The following is an 18,039-nucleotide window of genomic DNA, read 5'->3' as shown; positions in this document are numbered from 1 at the left end:
CTTGTGTGCTCTGCACAGTAATTGAAAGTCTTGGAGTCAGTGTCATCTTTTATCACATTCATGTACAAATGCAGCTGGGGAATTGGAGCCTCATAGTGTACTCCAACGGGCACCTGACTGATCAAGATTGCTCTCTATTTCCTTTCTCCTTTGAATCTGATCTAGGAGTTAAGTCTAAAGATGAGCAGAATTCAGGTAGGATTCCTCCCTCAGAGGAGTCCAATCAAAGGAACTCATCAAACTCCACAGATCAGAAGGTGATCTGTGAACCTTCCTCACTTCTAAAGTGAAGCTTTAGTCTGGTGACTCAAATGATTAAAGTACAAAAAGTACTACTTTGGAAATTGCATATTAACATAATATTGTTATGTGGTGATTAATGAGAATCATGTTTCAGTGTTGAGACTAATGGTTTTGATATATTAGAAACATAAAAGGCATACAAGAACAAATTTTAACGACGTAAGTTTTCTGAATTCCTTCCAGTCTACTAGTTACCAGTTATTTTTACCAGGATGTGCAAAGGATTGTTGCGTTTTAACCTGAGGTTTTTTGAAGACATTATTTCGTCATATCTTATTCTCAAAGTGAACTAATTTTTTTTCTAGACAAAAATTAACATTTTTTCCCCATGAAAATCAGCAAAATGTAAACATAAGTTTGGAATGCACTGTAAGTTTTCCTAAAGTAATTAGTTATACACAGTAGTTCTTGGAACACTCAAATTTTCTGTCACTTGTCTTCTGACTTTAAAGAAACAGCTGCTGTACTTAGGTTATGAGCATAATCACAGAACTAATAAAAGTTCTGAAACATTTTGTAGCCAAGAACATGAGTAAAGCTGCAATATTAGGTGCATATTGCATTTTATGATCTCATATATATTTTATAAGCTGCCCTGATATATCTTCACCTGACCATCTATTACATCTTTGGATAGGAAAGTATATTACTGGTCAATTTCAGGATACATATAATACAACAGATGGATTATAGCAACTTTAGAGCAGAAAGTTCTACTTTTAGTCATGTTAGTCAAATCAATGGGTACTCATTTATAGTATCAAATTTTCAAGGATAACTGCATCATTTCTTTCATCAAAATGAGCAAAAGTTTAAAACGATTTTTGATAACTTCTCTTCAATATGTGTTTTATGAAACAGGCTGCTTTTTGTTTTATACAATTTATAGAAACAAAAAAGCTGGGAGACTTTATGCTTTAAATTTGGACAGCAGTTTTTTGGTTCTTTTTGTTTAGCTGGTTTTTGTTTGTTTGTTGGTTTCTGTTTTTGTTTGGTTTAGTTTTGTTTTGTTTTTGTGTGTGTGTGTTCTCCTGGCTTAGAACTAGTTTACAGTTAGTCTTAGAAAACTAATGTTAATATCTAAACACAATTTAATGATGCAACTTTGAGAGTAAGAGTCTGTTTTGAAAATTCTTGCTAATGAATCTGTAACTCCAGCAGCATTAGCAGAATCATCTTTCAAGGTTTTTAAAAGTGGAGTTGAAAAATATAGACGAAAAATTAATAAGTCCTTTTAATTTACAAGGTTGTTGAACCAGCACAACCAGTAAAAGGTGTTTCATTTGAAAGCACCCCATATCATTACAGAAGAGAACATTATGTGATATACCCAGAGTTTATATAATGTGATCCTTTGGCAAAGATTAAACATTCTGAGCTTTCAGGCCGCAAAATGGTGGAAAAAAGCTGGTGTCTATCCAATGTCAAAGCCGTTGTTGAATGTTTCCTGTGAAACCAGTAAAAACAAGATAACTTCCTGAATTCTAAGAGCTGGGGGCTGACATGGTGGAAAGCAACTTTGCAGGAAAACACCTTGGTGTCCTGGTGGACACTAGCTGACCATGAGCCGGCAATGCACCTTCATAGCAAAGAAGGCCAGAAGTCTCCTGGGTTGCATTAGGAAAGGCATTGCCTGTAGGTTGAGGTTGGCCATCCTTCCCCTCTGTCAGACCTGGTGAGACACATCTGAAGCTCTCAGCCCAGTTCTAGGCTTCCCAGTGCAAGAAAGACATCGTGGAACAAGTCAAGTGGAGGGTCATAAGGATGACTGTAGGACCAGATTGTCAAGGAGCAGGCAAGAGAGCTGGGACTGCTCAGCCTTGAGAAGGCTCAGGGGGTTCTTACAAATGAATATGAATATGTGATGGATGTAGTGGTGCCCACTTGATAGGACAAGAGAGTGCAAACTGATAATAATATCAAAACCCAGGGTATAAGTAAGTTTTTGGCGTTTATTATTCTATATTGAAACAGCTAAGAGATGGCAAGAAGGCTATGCAGTTCCTAACTGATCAGTGTATGCATCTCAATTCTTAGGGATTTTTTGAGCAAATTTGTCATATCTTCAGGGAACACATCAATGGTAGAATCTAGTATTTTGGTCAGGTGGCTTTCTGCTAGAGTGATGAAAAGATGTTAGCCAACAAACTTCAATGATTTGAACAAAAGAGAATGCACTCCTACTATACTTTTTTTTTTTTTTAATGTAATTTTCTAGGAAGGTGGGCTTTCTTTTTCTGTAGCAAGTGAGGAATATGTTAGAACATGTAAGACTCAAGAACAGTCTTACTGCATAAATATATTAGGCACCTCCCATGGTTTTCTTCACACTCTCTTTTCAGTCCACTGAAGACTATTCTGGATAGAGATTCCACCTGGTGATTGTCAGAGACTTCTTGATTTTTCTTCCTATCTCTTTTTCAAATTGCCTAAATTATTTACATCTGGTCTTGTTTCTAACTTGGTCTAACTTCTATTCCTGAAATAAAATCCAGTCTTAGATGCAATAAGCTTTGAAAGAGAGTATGAACGTAATCACGTCTGTTGGCTTAGATTTTTTCACTGTTCTTGAATTTTATTGCAGTTTCTAGTGAATACTCCTGCAATTTTATTAGCCTCTGTATTTTGATTTATTATAACTGTAGGAAGCCTATTCTAATTTCTTCTTTGCTTTTTAAATTGTTTTTGGTAGCATTAGTGAATTTGTGAAGCTTGATAATAAAACAGTGGTTTTCCTTTTTCACTGCTTTGACATTTGTGTGTGTGTGTGTGTGTGTGTGTGCACGTGTGTTGTGGATCTGTGCTTTTGCTTTGATACTGCATGAGAGAATAAATAAAAAGGTATTTGGTACTACTGAGAAAAAATTAAAGGAATTCATTCATAAGGCCTCCATAAGACTGCTGCAGCAGCCTCTGAACAGCTTAGCTAGTGCACACACAACTCGTTACAGATTTTGTTTCATCTGAAGCAAATAGAATAAGAGGGGACCAAAATGAATTGCCTGGATTTTCTGTTGCATCTGTTGCAATAGAAAACTCTCAGTAGTGTTGACAGCAAGTGCCAGGCAATTTTTCAGTCACACTATTTTTGAATTTTATAAGTTTTCTATAGGGATGACTGACTTGATATTATAAGTAAATTAGCATATGAGTTCTCCAGAAAATGGTCACCACAAATAAATATCCATAAGAGGGAGGAAGTTAGGGTGATGTCCTAGGTTGCAATATTGATGTAGTTAAGTATTCTATTACCACCAGCTGTGGGCCATTAGCTGCTATCACCCACTCCGGATGACAGACAATGGGCCATCCGTTAGCTATTATCACTTGCTAATGACCCACCCCGCATGACAGGCAATGGGCCATCAGGGACCCACCGTGTGACTCATGGACTTATCTCATCCCATTGTGAGATGCTCTGCTGAGGAGGGAGGAGCCAGGTGTTCCCACCTGGATATAACCTAGCCTTAGAACTGCCTGAGCTAGCCCTGTCTACTGGGTTCCCAGAGGACCAGAGCTACTACTGGATCTTCAGCTGGAGACTAGACCTTCACAGGATCACCGCTTCAACTGGACTATTTCAGTTGGACTGCTACCACCACCCTAACAGGGTGTTAGGTTGTATCTGACTTTGTCAGTGCTTTTCCTTGTATTATTTCACTTATTTTTAATTTCAATCTTGACTTGTGATCTCCCACTGGTTTGTTTTCAAACCAAGACAGGTGATTACCACTCTGAATGAATAGCAGTTATTTTAGGAAGAAATGCATGTACATAGAGATCTTGCCAAGTTCTCTGCCATTGAATGTACAAAATCTCCACAACCTTTAGCAGTATCTTGATCAATACCTAGTTGTAATTCTTCCATTCACAGCATCATGCCTGGACAATGAACAAGTGTATTCATGATGTTCCAATCAGAAAGAAGCATATTTTAAGTGCAATTTTAAAGTGAATATATGAGTAAGAAATTCTGTGAAATGATTCTCATCATATGATTTCTTGATGTCCAGTGATGAATACCCACCTCTGGGAAAATTTCAGAGAGAAGGATTGTCGCTCAAAGTTCTTGCTCAGACTTCTATCAAGCAAGGAAATAAATCTGGGTTATGCTTTTAGCTTCATGGGCTATCTATTGCATTAAGAACATTTTAGCCACTGGTTTCCAAGGGAAAGGTTGTGTCAGTCCTTCTGATTTCTCATTCATTTTGTTAATAGGTGAAAGACCTGACTCTGCATGACATTTGTGCAGTGTAATAGTTTCGGAGGGCAGATTGAAAGTTGATAGCTCAGCCTCCATATGACATCTCTGCATAAGTTCTGGGGGGTTAATTAATGCTAATGGATTCTGATTGTACTCCTCTACCTGACATGGGAGCTCCTTGGGAAAGAAGTGAGGTCAGGATAGTCCTTAGCCATTGAATTGTTCTCTGCAGTTGGTGATAGCAGGCTATGAGGGTGCTTTAATTTATGTGAAGGTCAAGAAAGCCAGTTGCAGAGCTGCTGGATGTTCAAAACTGACAAAAACCTCCTTGCTGAGCATAGCTCAACTGGGAATCAGGAAATCTAGACTGAGATCATATTAGAAATCTGCAGTGCATAGAGCACCTTTATGCATAGGCTTCACACATGAGCTGGCTTCATGTAAATAATTCATCCACTTAGCCATATTTTTTTTATACAAGTTAAATTCAAGTATGTCATTAAAGCTCAAAAATGAAGATTACTCTAGAGTGTAGCTGAGTGGTTTGGGATGGGCACAGGGTTAGTCTCATTACAATGATCTGACCTTTGGGGATTTTTCTACTACCATGAGGAGATACTTCTTTTAGAGATGAGTTCTTTTATGATGCCATTAGAATGAAAAATTGGTGGAAAAGACCAGAAGCCAATTTCCACGCTGCTTTTTGAGTGTTTATATTGTCATTCAAGTAATACATGGGCATCCATGCAAGTACACCAAGAAGAATAAGGACATTTACCTTGCACAAGTAGCCTGAAAAGCACTCTGTGAATAATTTATTTTTATGCCCTGGTGTCAAACCAGAAACCTGAAAGAAAAGAGTTCAAAATTACTTGGTTGTAAATTTTAAAATAGTGGTTATTTACAGCTATTTGTCATTTACTGTTTAAACCAACATTCCTATTGTGTAGAATAATCTAGAAAAGAGAAATTTTCTTGCTACACCTTTCTTTGTACTGTTGTCTGACAGTTTGTGGAAGAGTTATCAATAAATTGTGACTTCTTTATTCAAAGAAGTTGCTCTACAGTCTTTGTTTAGCTGCATTGGGTTTGTAACAAATGTCTGAATGGGTAAAAATCCCCATTTTTTTCCATGTATGATGCTTTGTTCTGTTATTGACTCATAAGATTCCTGCTCCACCTGAGAACCCTGATTTGGGTTGTGTATGGTAGACTATGCATGTAATATTATCATTTCTAAGGCACAAATTCTTACTTTCTGATTTTCTGAAAATTTAGATGATATTTTCAGTAGGTTTCTCTTTGCATCCTGAACATTAGAGAAAGACTTTGTGTTCTTGATACACAAGAAGGTATCTCCTCACATACTTAATTAATGTCAATGGCATTAATATTACCGTCCTTTGAATATTTTCATCAACTCTGTTATAGCAACTTAATTTTAATTTTGACCATTCATTAGGAATTGCAGGTTCTCTTGGTTGGTTCTTACAGATCTTGTATACGAACTTCTAATATCTTCTATAAATTGCTTTGCCTTTTAAAGTTATATAAATTTGCTGCAAGTAAAGTAAATACTGCAAGGTCAAGAGTTCAGGATTTGGTATTCTCTGTGTTATATACAGAAATTACTGTTCTGGTGTCTATGGTAAAGGATAAAGTAGAAATAGACCCAACCTTTAGATTTTGAGTAAATATACAATATCTTCTCTCTTCGTTTTAGAATTCCATCTTCTGTTACTCTGGTTTACTTCTCTGAAATGAGTAAGTTTAACCCAATGGTTTTTGGGGTTTTTAGTAGCTCTGAATTTCCTAGTGCTGGATTTTTCAGCAAATACTTTATTCAAATTTGTTCATCCCTGCAGCATATCATTTAGACCCTCTGTAACTAAACCCTTTCATTGTTATGTTTGTCAGTTCACTGGCAAGAAATGTTACTTGCATTTTGAACATACTCAGTGAATTGAGGAATGACTGTACAGACAGAAGTAGTCAGTACTTTTCCTTATAGTCTGAAAGATGAAAAAAATGCACAAATATTGCAAAACTTTAGTTTATCTGGCTTGCATAAGGCCTATATGCAATTTAGGATAATATGTGTTAGTGAGGAAATCTTATAGTTTGTTGTTGGCAATTATGACTAGGAGGTCCAAACCCACCAAAATTTCTTTACAAGGATGTTCAGATGCACTTTGTAGCATATCTTTAGGTATGTTAATCAAATGGCTTTTCAATCTGCTTAAGTCAGGAGGGAGAAAATACTTAATAAAAATTTTAATGTAATACAGACCAAATTTTATCCATTTAATGAATATTAAGTCCATTCAAGTGCTTGTAAATTATGGTGAGCAGGTTTTAAGTAATTTGTCTGATGTGCATAGTTCCACATAATAGCCTGTGAAAATAGTTGGCCACATAAAACAGGTGGTGGGATGCACCACATGTATTGGAACAGAAGGTATTTTCTTTCTCTAAAAAAGAGTAAAAATGTAAAGCTCCTATTTGTAATTTTATGTCATGCAACTACTAATTAAGATGGATATGAAAGAAGTTCAGCTTTTAATATCACCAAGCAATGCCTTCAGACATCACTCAACAGTCAGATCTGATCATGTAGTTTGAGCTATTTTTACAAATTATGCCCACTAAAAAATGAACAGCCTGTCGTTTACCATCAAAACCTGGAAACACCTTTGGGAAGAAGGTGTTTACTGATTGAAGGAAACGTTCAGGTTTGCATCTGTGTCCTATGTTTTGTTCTATTGATACCAAAGTTCTTTTATTTATGCTCAAGGGAAATAAAAATACTGTTGGAGTTGTTAAAGGAGTTTTCACTGCTAAGAGGGACAGCTTTCTAAAAGTTCACACTATTTTTTTTGAAAGTTCACATAGTTTAATGGAGTTTTTTATATTTTCAGTCTTCTTGACAGCAGGGGCAAGATAGAGATGTTCAGGTTGAGAGAGAGATCTTTTCCATTATTAGAAAACTCCTAGCACTTGTGTAACATTAGCTGATTTTTCTTCCCTGGATTTTTTCTTTTAACTATGTTTAATATCTGACACCCAGAAAATAGATAAGTTAAAAATCTATGAATAATTTTTTGAAAGTTAAATTCAGTCACAAGATTCCTGATATTACTGGAAGTTATGAGAAATGAGCCAGGAGATTTTGTTTTGTTTAGAAGGAAACACTCTCTAGTATTACAACTTTAACATTTTTTGTTCCAAAATTTAGGCTCTGGTTTATTTAGAATATATACTATTTACATATTATGTAGATTATATAACAACACAGGTGTAAAATGCATGTATGTTTATAGTGTAATGCTTAGATTTGCTCTTGACTTGATGTCTTTCAAAGCTTTTAGGAACTTAGGGGACTTAGTTGTAAAGTTGCTTTCTTACATGAATACCTTGGAGGTTTGTATGTTGGTAAAAATTAGTTCTGTACATACATCCTTGAATATTATACTTTCCTTTTATTTAAGTAGTGCACCAAGGTTTGCTTAAAGGTTACTTTATTATGCACCTCCTTATAAGTAAAAATAAATTGCAGTAAGAATTTCATGGGTTTCTGAAACATGAAAAATCAATCCTTCTATCTACAGCCACTGTTATTCAGATTTAAATGTGAAGGCCAACTCATGTCCCTAATTCTCAACAGAATAGGAAATGAGAAGAGCAGAATTTACTAGAAATGTGTGTTGATTAATGCCAAACTGCTTGATACCAGGGTGGTTATTGCAGGAAAGCTGTCATTACCGATGGTAGTTGCCAGTATGGTTTGTGGCAGTAGCTGAAAGCAAAATTTCAACATCAATTTTCAGCAGCTGAAGTTAGGGGATAGTGTTTAAGAGTTGCTCAAAGACCTCTTCTGTACTGCATGGAAGGTGGCAAAACTCCAGATTACAATATTTGAAATAGTGAGATACAGACTCTAATGCAGCTCAGCATTATAAGAAATGTATGAATGTATATATGAAGCAGTCAGATATATAATCAGATACAGCTCAACCAAGGCAAGAAATATGTTTCTTCAGTTGTTCCTTTTCACTTCTTTACAAAGAATGCTACCAAGCAGTAAGGAGGCTAAGGTGGCAATGTCTTCATGAAAATACAGCTGGGCAAAATGTCCTTGAAAACACCTTAGATAGCATAACAAGCACCCACAGCCATCTGGGTGCAACATATTATGATATAAACCTCTTGCAAGGAAAGAAGACGAAGGAGCGACAATTCCATAAGGCATGTTCTTTTCTCAAACTCATATATCATATGGAGCAAGAAGTATATCTAGTGGTGTGATAAAAAATCTGTCTTGCCATACATGCTCTGAGATCCTCCCTGGATATGTTTCTGTGTACATCTGACTAAAAAGAGCAGTTAGCTTGCCTATAGAGATAGAAGAGGTACATAAATATCCTTACTTAGGTCAGTCTACATTGTGACTTTTGAAATAAAATAGGAATTTCAGTTCAGTCTTCGTTGTCATAAATGGATTTATATTATGGCATTTCACTTAATTTATAGGTACTAACCTCATGATAATCATAAAAGCTCCCCCTGAAACTGCTGGGAAGTTAGCATTTCATTGCTTACTCTCATTTCAGTAATGTTTTTGCCTTTGAATTTAATTACAGAACAATTTGCTGTCTAATAACTTAGAAAATCACATTACCAAGCTCTGTATTATTTGGTTAGAATTCAGTTATGTAAATCATATATTAATTAGTTCATAAATTGTTTTTTAAACATGGAATGCTGTTTACAGATACTTTTTACTTAATGAAGTTACTTTTAAGAACTGATGTGTTATTAGTTTCCATCACTGTACTGATATATGAGTTGTTATATTATATTCGTATTATATTCCTGGGATATTCAGGCTATTGAAGCAAATGGTTGTTGGGGCATTGAGTATTGTTTCAACACTTGTTCCCAGCATCTGTTTCTCATTTGAACTTTCTGTACTCCTTTATTTTCCTGCCCTTTCTGGGCCTCACTGTGAAACAGAGCTGCCAAAAGGGAAAAGAAAGAAAAGAGAAGTTTCTGCTCCCTTGAAACTCGGGTCAGGCAGCAACGTTCTGCAATATTTTCTTTTTACACCACCAGACATGCGAACGTGTGCTCCCTCTTACTCTACATTTTTTCTTGCAGGAAAAACTCTAGCCAACTTTGTGACAGCAGAAAAGAAGCAAGAAAGGCTGATACGTGAATCTCAGGTTCCAGATATTTTAGACGTTGTGGTCTGCAAATAGATCTACCAGTCTATTGATCTGGACTAAGTCATGCTTCACAGGGAAATAATTTACCAGGACTCAGTGGGCAGCAGTCCTTCTTTTGAGAGTGCTTGCCTCAGAACGGCCAAGAATATTCTGAAGACTTGTGTTGTGTATGTGTGTTTTAGGGTTGCTTAAGGAACCACTGGCAAAGGTAATTCCAAAAGCAGGTTTAGTGTAAAAGCAAAAACGTGACGAAGTTCATTGCTAAGGTCCACTCTGCTAGTTACTAGACAGGTAAAGCACACAGAGGAAAAGCAAACAAAAATCTAAAATCATTCAATATACAAGTAATATATACCCAAAAATTACTTATGAGAAGGCTTGGGTAAGAGTAATTTTTTTATCCTGGCTGCTGTTCAGGTAGGTAACTTTCTTCAAAAAGTAGTATTCCCCTTTGGCTTTTTTTCAGGCATGAAAAATAAATTTCCAATGTTGTTTGTTAAAAACCAGGAGCTCATTAGCACTAACTCCTGGGAACAGTGTTTCTGATAAGCTTAAGAAAAGCTGAGCCCAGGTTCTGTTTGTCAAGGTCAAAGGCCTAATGAGCATTTCTCAGATCATAGTTTGTCCAGAGCAGGGCAGGGGACGCATCACCACTGGTTTTCAGGACATAGCACTCTGCTCAAGTTGGGCCAGGTTTCACTAGACAAGAACTAGCAGTACTACCCAAATCCCACTTCAACAATTATCTAGTTGAGGCATTTTAAGAACACTTTAAGGAGATTTAGTGAAACTGACATGTCTCTGGATTTTTTTTCTTTTTTAAGTAGACAAGTATTTTCAGAAAATTCATTTACATATAAATGGACTGTGAGAATAAAATTGTATAGGATATTTTTCTAAAAGATGGAAAACTTTTCTTAGAATTCTGAGAAGCTGAAGTTTGTCTAGAGCACATTGGCAATGACTCATGGGTTGCAACAAAAAGGGACTCCAACTTCTCTGTCACTAAGAACACACTCAGGTGAGAGCAAATTTGGTGCATTTGTAGCATGGTGCAACACTGGAAGTGGAATCTGGTAGGAGTTAGAATGCATGCACAAAGTATGGTAAAGGGAGATTGGCAAAGTCTAAAATCTGTTTTGTCCCCACAGAAGTTCAGCTAGATACTGCTTTGAGAGTCAGCTCTCAGCTTTTTCTGGTTTTTTTTTTTTTTTTTGTTTCCTTTTATTTTTCTTTTTTTGTTGTTGGTTTGTTTGGTTTGTTTGTTTGTTTGTGTTTGTGTTTTTGTTTGTTTTTTTGGTAAGTTAGTGAATGATGGCATTTCAGTATTTCAGTAGTTGACAAGGGAAGAAAAGACTGTTTTGCATACTTTATGCAATGCCTTTGTATCCATGGTCTTTTCTGCTTTCCAGTTCCTTCTACAATGAATTCATGTTTTTCAGCACCAGCCAGGTCAAAGACAGAGAAGTTCATATTGCATTGTGCGAAATCATATTTGGAGAGCCTAGGCTAAAATGAATGCCTGACGTATAATTTCCATAATGCAGTATAGGGCCTGGGAAGGGCTAGTTAATATTTTTTTAATGTCAAAAGGACATTTCCTTTTTGGTGCATTATAAGATATATAAGTCAGAGAGACCCACAATGGAATATTTGATTTTGACTTTACATTAGAAAAGCGGTTTTCCTGTGGAAAATTCAAAATGAGCTTTAGTATTAATATTAATTAAGCAACTGTTTATTCACTAAACGCATGGAACAGCGCTAGCTCTAGTAAATTTTTAATTTGAATGCAAGGGCCTTCAGGAAGACAAACATTTCAGGAGAAACTGGTGATCTAGCCTCAGTCATGTTCTTTGTAGTTTATAAGGAACTGATTTGTAAAGACTAGATACAATTTTTGTCACAGATATTTTAAAGCTATGAGCATTTTGAGGAGTTACACTGAATGGAAAGGAATTTCCCTTGTCAACCATAAACATATAAAAAACAATGAATTGCAGACTTTCCTTTCCCCCCAGCTCTCAGTCCCTACATACAAGATCCAGTTGTTCCAAATTTTGATCTTGAAGCTTTTATAGACATAATTTCCTCAACAATTACTTAGTCTGAAAATGTTTTTAACTAGAAACAGACCGTAATCTAATTCTGAGCTGTTGCTCAGTCAGTTCCATCTCCCTAGTTTCATTCTCAAATATGGGTTGATTTTTATACCTTCACACTTTGCAACTTTGTTGTCACAGAAATTCTGTCTTGCAAGCAGGACAATACTCAGTTGTGTAAATGTATGCCAGTTGTATGTTAGAAATTGTCTACATAGTTTGAAAACAATAGCAGTCAAGGGTAAAGGATTTTATAAGTAGCCAAAAATTGTACATTACTTCTGTAAAATAGAGAAAATTATGTGGATAACAGGTAGGGCAACAAACTCTTAATAGCGACTAACAAATAAAGCACCACAAATACTTTTGAGACTGCTAGGCAGTTATTATCATCATCCTTTTCAGATGCAAAAAACATCCCAAGGTTATTAACAATCTGAGACAGAGCTAGGAAAAGGACTCAAAATTCTTGAATTCCAGTCCTTTTACTTAACCAGATGACATTTTCAAGACCATATCTCCTATTTCTGAGTGTTTTCATAGTACAAGAAAGAAGGAAGAAAAGGGTTGGTTCGGTACCAAGTACATTACTCCCAACTTTTCCTGTTAAGTCTGAGTCTCCTGGAGGTAATGTGTTGGCTTACGTGTGTATCGTGTGTTACTGGATGAACATCAGGAGAAAAATGCTGGTGAAGAAATGGTAAAAAACCTTTTAAACTGAACTTGCTTCAAAAGTTCAGGTTTCAGTAGCTCCTGTGAATCAAAGTAGCAATGTGATTCAAGTCTGTGAGACTTTATTCCACACCGCATATACTAAATAAGTGGCATGTGCAGTTGAGCCTCATGTTAGGTGTGCAGGGAGTTCATTGCTCTGTGCTGTAAGCGTAATGTTACAAGACTTAGCATCTGGACATTCTGAATTTTATTACTGCTTGATTGAGATTAGTAGTATTTTCACAGACCCTATTATCAGTTCTACTCAGGCTATTGTATGACAACTTTCCACATGGAATTTTAGAATGGCTTGGGTTGGAAGAGGCCTTAAAGACCATCCAGTTCCATCCCCCCTGCCATGGGCAGGGAGACATTCAGCCAGCCCAGGCTGCTCAAAGTTCCATCCAACCTGGCCTTGAGCACTCTCAGGGACGTGGCATCAACAACTTGTGTGGGCAACCTTTGGCAGTGCCTTAACACCCTCACAGTAAAAAATTTCTTCCTGAGGTCTGATCTAAACCTGGTTCCAATTTAAAGCCATTCCCCCTCGTCCTGTCACTGCATACCCTTGTAAAAATCTCTCTCCATCTTTTTGTAGATTCCCTTCATGTACTGGAAAACTTCAATTAGGTCACCCCAAAATCTTCTTTTCACTAAAGCTGTACAATTCTCACACAGGATCTGAAACACAAATGAAGACTTAAGCATTTTTTTATGATGTGGCAAAGAATGTGATTTTAAAACAAGATCTGTGTTTCAAACCTGGCTTTTGTGAGGTAGAGCTGTGGAAAGAGATTTAGCAGTATCACCTAGAATTTCTATTAGCCTTCCTGGTTGAAGAGCTGATTTACTAGCTTTTGAAAGGAATTGAACTGGCAGCACTGTAGTCTTGATGAAAAGATATTGCTGATGCTACTCTTTTTATTCAGAAAACTTTGAGTTTGTGGTTTATTATTAAGACAAATGAGTGTCAAAAGGAGGTTGCCCTCTGTTCATTTAATGAAAACAGAAAGCAATTGAAGCAATTCTCTTTTGATTGGGCTAGATTATTTCATATACCCAAAATAAATTCTTACATGTTATATACTGTAACAACTTTCTAACTACAGATTATAATTTTTTCTATATATCAAGATTTTAAAGTAGTAATTTTCATAGAAAACTGTTAAATTATAAAAAAATCTATCACAGAACAAAGATGTATCCGTGCTCCCTAGGTTCTAAATTTTAAAAGCGGATTTTTTTTTTGTCTCATTAATTTCCTTAAACACTTGCTTATACATTGCCTGTGTTGGAGAACTTCCAAATAAGCTGTGGACACTGAACTATTTCTTGAACAATAATAGCTTATAGGATCTGCTTTTGAAGACTTCCACAGTGTTTACATTACTGGGGATTGTGACTACTGGTGAAGGAAAAATCACTTTTCACTTCCCCCTGCACTAGTACATAATGATCAAAGTCATAAAACCACAGTTTTCATAGAAACCAGTTTAAAAAAAAAAGTGAAATGCACTATCATCTTGTAATTACTCTTAGGCTGTCTGGCTGTGCTATTTTGCATACCAAAACATCCTTTCATCTAAGAGGCATTAATGTAAAGTTTAGGCAAGCATCTAGTGTTTCTGATGATGTGTCATTAATAGTTTCAAGCAAGCACAGTATTGAGTCAGCTTTAAAGCAATCCTAAACTCTTCTGCTCTCCCTTTCTCAGAGATGTATCAAAATGCAGCAATAATAGAAAGCAAAAAGATCCAAACTTCATCAATTCCCAAACACATAATAAATCAAAACTCCCAAACTTAGAATGAGTACTTCTGAAGTGTCAAAGACTTCTTGTATTTCAAGGTAGCCAGGATATTATGCTGCAAGACTTTTATGCTTTAGCAAAAGCTTCTCTGTGTAGCTGTGCATTAAGATAAAATTCATGAAGTCAGTGTGGTTATCAGATGTAAACAATATTTTGTAGTGAGTCTCCTCTAATGGTACAGACGATATAGAAATACTCAGTAATATGTTAGAAAAGCTGATAGAGTTACAGAACATTAAATGAGAGGAATACCCTTGAATATCCTTTTGAGACCACGGGGCTAATTTATTCTAATATGTTGAAGTGCTAAAGTAGAGCTGTGATACAAATTCTTGCCTGTCATAATATGTCACAATGAGTGCCTTGTCAATTTGAGCTAATTACCACTGCCACTAATCCCAGTAAGACATTACCTTAAAAATAGTTTATGATCTCATGGGTACTGGAAAATTAAACTCCCCTGGTGCTATATCTATTTTTTCCATCTCTCTACATTTAATTTATAAGAAAAGTTTAAATTACTGTAAGTTCTCTAAAATAATTGTAGTATCTTAGTAATTTCATATTGCAATTCTGGCTGATGAATTTGAATATCAATTCATTCAGTCTTCTCTGAGTTAGTAGGCTGAACATGCTGCATAGGGAATAAACATAAGCAGGGGATGAGCCATTGGCTTTTGCGTCTTATTTCAAACTGTTCAGTTATGACTAATCTAAGAGATTTATTGCCACTCTTCTGAGGGATGGATTTACCCTTTGCTTTACTTTTCTTTTCATGTAGAGTATACCTCTACTTTCAAAGAACACCTGCCTGTAAAAGGTTAATCCACAAGTTGTTAGCTGTACTTTTCAACTCATTCGTATTCTCTTTTTTTCCATTTTTTTAAACTAAGAAAACTACTACAAGAAGAAAACCTACAAAACAAATCACCATCAAATATTATTTTGCATTAAAATGAAGTTTTCTTGCTTTGATTGGAAATAATAAAATGAAGGACTGTTAAGTGAAGAAGTTTCTTCAGTGCTAATGAGAAAACAGACTCCAGAACATCAGGTATCTGTGTTTATATTGAAACTGAGTCAAGGAAATAATGGCCAGGTAAAGAGAACATTGAAAAATATTAAATCATTTCAAAGTAAAAAAAAAAAAGTGAAACAGATTGAAATTAATGAATGAATATAGAAGTTGAGAAATGACATTGCATTGCCAATTCACCTTTGTTTAAGTGAAAATGAGTAAAGGGAAGAAGATATTAACAATTCAAGGTGAAATTTAAATTAAAATGAAGGTGATTGTAAAAAAATTAAATGGTTGCAGTATTAAATCTAATTTTCCCAAGAGGGAAGCCACGAGTAAGCCATAGTGGTTTCATGGATAATAAAGCATAGGTGATAAAGGATTTAAAGTGAAACAGAGTAACATTAATGCCAGCATATATTTTTTTTAATTTGTGGGGTTTTTAAAAATGTGTATATGCAAGATTAATATTTTAGGCTTGCTTACTATGATTTAGTAATGCGCAGTGGTTTTAAACTGAAAAAGTGTAGGTTTAGAATTGGATGTTGGGAGAAGTTCTTTACTGTGAGAGTGGTGAGGCACTGGAACAGGTTGCTCAGAGCAGCTGTGGCTGGCCCATCCCTAGAAGTGTTCAAGGCCAGGTTGGATGGGGCTTTGAGCAATATGGTCTACTGGAAGGTGTGCCCTGCCCATGGTGGCAAGGCTGGAACTAGATGGTCTTGTAGATCCCTTCCAACCCAAACCACTCTATGGTCCTAGAATTCTATGATTTAATTTTAGATGGTAAGAAAAAATGGACCATGGCAAGAATATCAGCTAAGAAAGCATAAGACTGATTAACTTTTCCACTTGCCCAATGTTCATTATGTATAAAAGACCATACAAAACAAAAGGGGCCAAATTCACTATTTCTGAAAATTTACTGGGTTATGCATAGCTGGTTTTTAGCAGTACTTACAAAGGTTCAGATAGAAAAGGTGCATTAGGAAACCAGAATAATCTTTGGATATCTACAGCCGAGTCCAGAACAAAATGCTGATTAAAGGCAGCAAAGTGTTAAATTTTGTGTTACAGCTCACTGCGCATGAAAAAGCTTGACGATCTCACCTACGACCTTAGAGAATAATCATGGATAGCACATCTCTGTAGGGCCCCTATAAATGATAATTTTGTCAACATGAGTAAAAGATATGTAGCTTGTTCCAAATATTTTGTGATTTCTGCAAGATACGAGAAATAGCTATGTAACTCCAAACAAAAATTAAGAAAACAAGTATGTGCAGTCAGTTTCTAAGTAACAGAACAGACTGACTGTTCTAGGTGTTTGAGGCACAGATTTCTTGTCTGGCACACTTCTGATATGCAGAATGGTTTTAATGACCAGTTCCCATCACTAAAAATTATAGATCTTATAAGTACTACTGCACCCATTAGTCTGATGTGGCATTTTTCAGTAGATTAGGGCTTGTTTTTGAGCCCTATGTTGGAAAGCCTGAAGTAATAACCAGGCAAAGATGTAACACTGAAGAATTGGTATGATGTAGAGGTTATTGGGGAAAAACAAACAGTAAAAGAAGTTAAGGAGGATGACAAATTTATGAGAAGACAGAAATTGTATCACAAGGAATCAGAAGGTAATAAACAGATAAAAAAGGGTGATGTTCTGTGGTTTGTAAGTGTGCAAGATGATTCTGACAGTGACTTTCTACACTGTAAAGGAACAAATGAAAAGTGATAATAACCTAGACAAGTGGCAGTAAAATTACTATAGGAGAAGACCAAGGAGAATTTAAATCACAAGGATTGCAAACCCCCTGGATTTTGAGGAAGTTAAAAGCAAAGAACAACAGACTGGATATGGCAGAGGAGACACCAAAAATATTGTAATTAGGGATCTCTACAGAACAGATCTATTAGCTATTTGGACAGCTGAAGGAGAGCTGATTAGGATAAAAAAATTATAAACAATAAAATAATGAGAACATCCAGCTGTTGTGGAACCTGGATTAGCTGTCAGAATTGATAAAACTGAACAGTCTCTTTATTATTTGCGTAGCTTCTTCTAATTCTTTAATAGTTCATGACAGGAGATAAAAATGAACTTCTTTTCCTATCAGTCATAGGAATTATATTGGGTGACAGAGTAATAACATTTTGTGCTGTAATAGTCAGTTAAATCTTTGTGAAGTTATGATTGATATTCATCTCATTTGCATTTTTTGACCCTTATTACACTTGTCGAGTTTTTTCCTACAAAGCTACTGCATTTCATTTCTTCTTAATCCAGTATTCTAAGGTCTGGCCTGATTTTGACACCGTGACTCTGAAAGTAGTTATTTAACCACTTTGGGCAGCCAAGGTCCACAAGTGAAAGTCTGAACAGCCTGAAAGAGCACGAAGCACAGGCATTAACTCTGGCCTATTATCATCTAGCACCTAGGAAAATTTTGAGTTCTAGAATAGTCTAGATTCTAGCCTAGTCAACTGTTCCTTGAATTAAAGGTTTATTTAAGGTTGACATAGAAAAGGCCCACAGTTTGCTTAAGAAAGTCCTGAGCCTGTTTTGGGATTTGAATTCTTACTCAGTTCATCATAATGACATTTTAGTGGAAGCAAAACCACAGTTAAGCAAACATGCTGACCTGTGAGCTCTGAGGCTCTCT

The sequence above is a fragment of the Lichenostomus cassidix genome, chromosome Z (genome assembly GCF_008360975.1).
Source record: "Lichenostomus cassidix isolate B80296 chromosome Z, HeHo_3.0, whole genome shotgun sequence".
Lineage (NCBI taxonomy): Eukaryota > Metazoa > Chordata > Aves > Passeriformes > Meliphagidae > Lichenostomus > Lichenostomus cassidix.
The sequence above is the reverse complement of the archived record's forward strand: the minus strand, read 5'-3'. Positions refer to the sequence as shown.